The sequence below is a fragment of the Marmota marmota genome, unplaced genomic scaffold, assembly GCF_001458135.2.
Source record: "Marmota marmota marmota unplaced genomic scaffold, marMar, whole genome shotgun sequence".
Lineage (NCBI taxonomy): Eukaryota > Metazoa > Chordata > Mammalia > Rodentia > Sciuridae > Marmota > Marmota marmota.
The window spans coordinates 22,643,142-22,650,487 of NW_025999869.1; the positions used below are offsets into that span (position 1 = coordinate 22,643,142).

General features: G+C 32.9%; 1 protein-coding gene across 8 annotated transcripts in view; it reads right to left on the reverse strand.

The window, feature by feature from the left end:
* Rapgef6 (Rap guanine nucleotide exchange factor 6) overlaps nt 1–7,346 on the reverse strand; it is a 215,994-nt gene that overhangs the window by 151,231 nt on the left and 57,417 nt on the right. The window lies entirely within an intron of this gene.

Below are 7,346 nucleotides of genomic sequence, written 5' to 3' on the forward strand. Positions count from 1 at the left end.
CACAAAAAAATAAACAGTAATCTAGATGGTTTGGGGGGCTGAGGATATGATCTGGAATTTTCCTTTCCATTTCTTTGTCTGGCTTTGGGAGCAATACTATAAGTCTCATAGAAATGAGCTGAAAGCATTCTCTTTCCCTATTTTCCAAGAGGGTTTGTATAGGATATGTAAGAATGCTTCCTTAAGTTTCAAAACATTCAGAAATCAAGTCGTCTTTGTATTCTAACTTATTTCTTTTTGAGACTATTTTGGTAATGTATGTCTTTGCAAGATTTGCCCAGGGGCTGGGGATATATCTCAGTTGGTAGAGTGCTTGCCTTGCATGCATAAGGCCCTGGGTTCAATCCCCAGCAAAACACACACACACACACACACACACACACACACAGAGAGATTTGCCTAAACTGTTGATATAAAATTCATAAAATTTCCTTCTAATTTCTGTAGGATAGGAACATACATCTCCTTCATAGCCGATTTTCATAATTTTGGCTTCCTTTTATTTCATGGTCAGTCTAACTCAAGATTTATCAGTTTAGTTGACCTTTTCAAAGAATTAACTTTTTATTTCACAGATTTTTCTCACTATTATTTTTCTGGTTTCCTTTCACTGATTTTTTTCAATGGTATCTTTGTTCTTCCTGATTTTGAGTTTCCTTTTTCTTTTCATTTTTAGATGGAAACATAAGATGACTGAATTGAGATGACTGTACTGTTTCTCCTCAAAGCACTCTTTTAGATACATCCCATGATTTTTGATGTATGTTCATTTTCATTCAGTTCACACTATTTACTAACTTCTATTGTGAAGTCTTCCTTGATCTCTGAGTAATTTACAAATATGCTATTTCAAATCTGGTATTGATTTATAACTGAATTACACTGTGGTCAATTGTAAAAAATTATTTTATTATTCTTTTAAAATTATTAAGATTTGTGTTAAATCCTAGAATATACTTTACCATGAGGAATGACCCATGAGTCTTGAAAAATACCTTATATGTTCTAGATCAAAGTGGCTGACAATACCCTTCCAGTTGCCCTTTACTTATTTTCAGTCTAGTATTCTATTACGAGGAGTAACCTCCAGTTTTAATAGTTAAACTTGAACAGAATTTTAATTTTGCCATTTTCCACTTTAATATGTGGGGCTCTATTTATTATAAAACATACAATACAAGTGGTATTTGCTCCTAATATATTGATCATTTTAACACTATAAAATTTGTTAGCCTCTTAAAATATTTCCTATTTTAAAGTCTATTTTGACTAGTACTGACACTGTCATTCAAGATCTCTATGAATATCATTAGTCTGGTGCATACCTTCTTCCATTCTCTTACTTTCACTTTATTTATGTTAGAAGCTAAAGTACATATACCTCGAACATGGATTTGGTTGGAATATTGAGACTAATAAAATTACTGACATCTCTGGATTATGAGTGCCATTTTTCTAACTGCTTTTTAAGCACTCCACCCTTTTGGTTTCTTCTGTTCTTCCTTTACTACCATCAGTTATAATAAAGATGCATTTTTGTTCAGTGTATCATTTAAATCCATTGGTTCCTGTTTCTAGAATGTTTGGGATTGAATCTAGGGCCTTGTGCATGTGAGACAAGATTCCCAGCCCCCTTTTTTGGTTTAATGTAATTTTTTTTCTTATTGGGCAATATAGGATGGCAATATGCACTAGGCGAAGCTGTATATTACTTCCATCCAAAACCATATTGAAGACCTAACCAGTGCAACGTCAAAAACTAATGAAAAAATAAGACACAGAGACCGAAAAGAAAGAACTATAACTGTCTTTATCATAGGAGACGATGCTCTAAATTCTAAGAAACCCTCAAACAAAGGTTTAGGTTTAACAAAGATCATAATAAGGCCACAGAATATCAAATCAATATAAAAAATGAATCATATTTCTATATACTAGCAATAAATAAATGAAAATATAATTAAGAAAATAATTCCATACTTTCATTGAGAAGAATAAAATATCTGAAAATAATTCATCAAAAATATAAGATACATACACTGAAAAATACAAAACATTGCTATGGTAAAATAAAACACCTAAATATATGTAGAAGTAATCTTTGCTAATAGGTTGGAAGTCACACTATTGACAAGACTGCAATTCTCCCCAAACTTGTAGATTTCAAATAATTTCTTATCAATACCAACTGATTTACTGTACAAATTGACAAGCAAATCGTTACATTTATGTGGGAATATAAAGAATCTAAAATGACCAAAACCATTATAAAAATAAGCAAAGTTCTAAGACATACTAATATTTGAAAACCTATAATAAAGCCAAAATAAGGAAGAGAGCTGACACTAGTAGGAACACACAAACATAGTTCAACGAGGGCTGGGGCTGTGGCTCATTGGTAGCACACTCCTCTGCATGTGTGAGGCACTGGGTTCGATCCTCAGTATCACATAAAAACAAATAAATAAAGATATTGTGTCCATCTACAACTAAAAAAAATTTAAAAATAGTTTAATTAAAATAGACTAATTAAAGCAAACAAACAAACAAACAAACACAAAACCTCAAATATAACGAACTGATTTTCAATGAGGTTACCAAGCCAATTCAGTGGAGAAAATATAGCCATTTCAATAAATGGTGCTGGGTGAACTGTAAAAACAATGATGTGAAAAACGAAAAATTCACAACAAAACCAAAAATTAACTCACAATGAATCATTAGCCAAAATATAAAAGTAAATTAAAAGAAAATTTAGAGAAAGTCATAAGGTAAAATAATTGAGTCTGATTAAAATCATCATACTATAGTAACACATCCACATCAATGTTTACAATAGCTCAATTCATCTAAACTGTAAAACCACACTAGAAACTGTTTAATAGATGAGTGGATAAAGAAACTGTGGTATATATACACAATGAAATATTACTCATCATTAAAGAGAATAAAATTATGGCATCTGAAGGTAAATAGATGGAGTTGGAGAATATCATGCTAAGCAAATTAAGCCAATCCCCCCAAAACAAAGGCTGGATATTCTCTCTGATAAGGCAGTGCTGATTCATGGGGGATGGGGGGTAGGGAATGAGGAAAATGGAGGAACTTTTGATTGGGTAAAGGGGTGGGAGGAAGGGGCATGGGGGCAGGAAAGATGGTGAAATGAGATGGGACATCATTACCCTAGGTACACGTATGACTACACATATTGTGTGACACTACATCGTGTATAACCAGAGAAATAAAAAGCTATGCTGCAATTGTGTACAGTGAATCAAAATGCATTCTGCTCTCGTATATACCTAATTAAAATAAATAAATTTAAAAGATAGATTTCTTAAGATAGAATGCCCAAAACTCAAACCTCAAAAGATGACAATTTTAATAAACCAGACTACACAAAATTCAGAACTTTTATACTTTAAAAGGCACTATTAATTCTTTCACCCATTTATTGTCTGGTTTGTTTTTTAAGTGTAAAATATTTTGAGTTCTTTATTCTGGATACTAAGCCCCTATGTAGGCAAAAGAGACATGTTTACACATAAAAATAGATGGCCTAAGAAATACATGAAAAAAAATGTTCAACACCCCTGACCATCAGGGAAATGAAAATCAAAACTACATTGAGATTCCATCTCAATCTTGTTAAAACGGCAATCATCTAGAACACAAATAATAACAAATGCTGGTGAGGATGTGGGGGCGGGGGGAAGGCACCCTCATACTTTGGAAAGCAGTATAGAGATTCCTCAAAAGAACAGGAATAGAACCACCATATGACTGGGCCATCCCTCTCCTTGGTATTTATCTAAAACCACTAAAATCAGCACACTGTAGTGATACAGGCACATTGGTGTTTATAGCAGTGCAGTTCCTAAGAACCAAGTCATGGAACCAGCCCAGGTGCCCGTCAACAAACGGATAAAGAAAACGTGGTATATGTGCACAGTTGGGTTTTACTCCATCACAAAGTAAAATGAAATGATGACATTTGTGAGTAAATGGATGGAACTGGAGAAGATGCTGAGTGAAATAAGCCAGGCTCAGAAAGTCAAGATTTGAATATTTTCTTTCATATGTGGGAGCCAAGTCAAAGTAAGTGGGGGAAGAGGTGGGGACAGATCCCAGAAAATAGGGAAAGATCAGTAAGGTAGAAGATGTTTGATGGGGAGGGAAGAAAGGGGTGGAAATGCGGAATTAATTTGACAAAATTATTCTATGTACATGTATAAATGTACCACAGCGAGTTTTGCCTTTGTCTATAGAATACCAATTTAAAAAAAATATATAAGGAAATCGTTAGAGTATAAGAAGGGGTAACAGAAGGAATTTGGGGGGGGGGACGGAGACAAGGCACTGGAATCTGGGAGCAAATTAAATTCTATGCAAGTATGATTATGTCAAAATGAACCCCAATGTTAGGTACTAATTATAGTGTACTAACAACAATATTGTTAAAAGGCACTATTAAAACGACAAACCACAGACTGACAGAAAATAGAGGCAAGTCAAGTATATGATTAAGAACTTGTATTTAAACGTGAATTTTTACAACTAGATAATAAGAAGATAACACAATTTAAAAAATGAAAAAAAAAAAATACTTTTCACACCAAAGAAGATGCAGGAATGGCTAAGGAAGCATGAAGCAATCTTCAACATCACCAATCATTAATGAAATGCTATTAAAATAACACTATGATATTGTTAAGTACACACTGTGTTGGCAATAACAGAAATCGAAAGGACTGTCAATAACAATGGAGAGCATATGGAGAAATAAAAACTATCCATGTTGCTGGTTAAAATACAAAATGATAGTTATTTTTTCAACAATTAGGCATTTCCTAAAAAGTTAAACACGTACTTATAACATGGAAATTCCATTTCTGGTTATCTATTAAAAACAACATATCCTATCAAAATAGACTTGCAAGCCAATTGTTATTTATGAGAGTGTCCATATGAAAACAATCAAAGTTTTCAAATATTCCAAAATTTTAATCTTCTCAATAGGCAAAATATGGTATCCACGTAGAATAAAATATAATTTGCCAGTATTTAAAAAAAATGGGCATTCTAAAAATGATATGTGCTAGAACACAGATGAACATAAAAATATTATGTAAAGTGAAAAAAACGAGATGCAAAAACCATGCAACACATTAATTTATTTATACAAATTAGTAGGAAAGGTAAACTGTTCTATACACTAGAAAGCAGACAGTGGCTGCCTGATGCTGGTGTAGGAAAGTTTAGATTAAAATGGGAAACTAGATAAAGAACATCTGTGCAAAATGTAGAGCTAATATTACGCTGGGTGAAAAACTGAATACCTCCACCTCTCTATCCCTTAAGCTCCTGCTTTTGACCGAGAACAAATAAAGAACACTTGCTCTCAATATATCTCTTCAATATTGGACTGTATTGTCTTCCTGGTAAAATAAAGCAGGAAAAAAAAAGATTTTCAATTAGGAAAAATGGCAAAACTGCCTATTTACACATGACAAGATCATTTAAGTACAAAATCCTGAAGACTCTATGAAGCAGCAATTAGAATAAGTGATTTTAATAAGCTTATCGGATATAAGATCAACACATGCAGCACGTTTATGTTGAAACCACTGTTGAGGGAAGTTAAAGAAGATCAAATAAATAATAAACCCTGTAGATGGTTCAAAAGATTCATCTATGAATCTTTTAACAGATTTACAGATTCAGTGCATTCTCAATCAAAGCCTCTGCATTTTAAAAAAATAAATAAATAAACTGGTGCCAAAATTCATTTGGAACTACCAAGAATCTATAATAACCAAAACAATCTGGAGAAAGTTGGAGGGTCTGGTTTTGTAATTTATTATAAAGCTATAGTAAGTAATAGGACAATGTGTTAATGGTGCAAAGATAAAAACAACAAAAACAGCCAGGCATAGTGGTGCACACTTGTAGTTCCAGTACTCAGTAGGCTGAGATGGAAGGATCACTTGAGCCCTGGAGTTCTAGATCAGACAACACAGTGAGATTCTGTGTCAAAAGCAAGAACAAAACGACAAGAAAGCAAATCAATGAAATGACATATAAAATCAGAAAGTGGACTCACAGATATCAATTAAGATTCAATAAATATTCAAAGGCAATCCAGAGGAAAAAGGATATTTTCATCAACAAAATGTTACTGGAACAATACAGATAGCATACATATAAATATAAAATTTAGATCCAAACCTCATGTCATATACAAAAATTGTTCAAACAGATCTAAGCAATTTATAGTAAAATCTAAAACTTTCAGAAGAAACTATAGAAAAATGTTCTTTGTGACCTTGGGTTAATCAAAAATTTTTTTATACACAACACAAAAAGAAGAGTTTGTTGAAACAATCAAAACACTTGATAAACTGAACTTCATCAAAATTAAGTACTTCTATCAATAAATGGGATGGATTCAAATTAGAAAGCTTCTTCTCAGCAAAGGAAACAATCAATAATGTGAGGAGATACAGATTGGGAGAAAATCTTTACCACATGCACCTCAGATAAAGCATTAATCTCTAGGATATGTAAAGAACTCAAAAAACTTAACACCAAGAAACCCCAAATAACCCAATCAATAAATGGGCTAAGGAACTGAACAGTCACTTCATAAAAGAAGAAATACAATTGATCAACAAATATATGACAATCATCAAGAATACAGACAACAATAAATGTTGGCGAGGATGTGGGGAAAAGGTACATTCATACATTGCTGGTGGGACTGCAAAGTGGTACAACCATTATGGAAAGCAATATGGAAACTCCTCAGAAAACCTGGAATGGAACCACCATTTGACCCAGCTATCCCACTCCTTGGTTTATAACCAAAGGACTTAAAATCAGCATACTATAGTGACACAGCCATATCAATGTTTATAGTGGCTCAATTGTTGATAGTAGCTAAACTATGGAACCAACGTAGGTGTCCTTCAATAGATTAAAATGTGGTGTGTGTGTATTTTTTTTTCCAATGGAATATGGCTCAGCTTTAAAGAAGAATGAAATTATGGCATTTGCCAGTAAATGGATGGAGCTGGAGAATATCATGTTAAGCAAAATAAACCAATTCCAAAAAAACAAAGGTTGTAAGTTTTCTCTAATATGCAGATGCTAATTCACAATAAGATGGGGAGCATTAGAGAAGAATAGCGTTACCTTAGATTAGATAGAAGGAAATGCAGGGAGGGGATGGGAGATAAGAAAGATAGTAGAATGAAACAGACATTATTAATTTATGTATATATATATTACTACATGACCAATATAATTATGTAATATGTATACTCAGAAAATTAAGAAATTATATC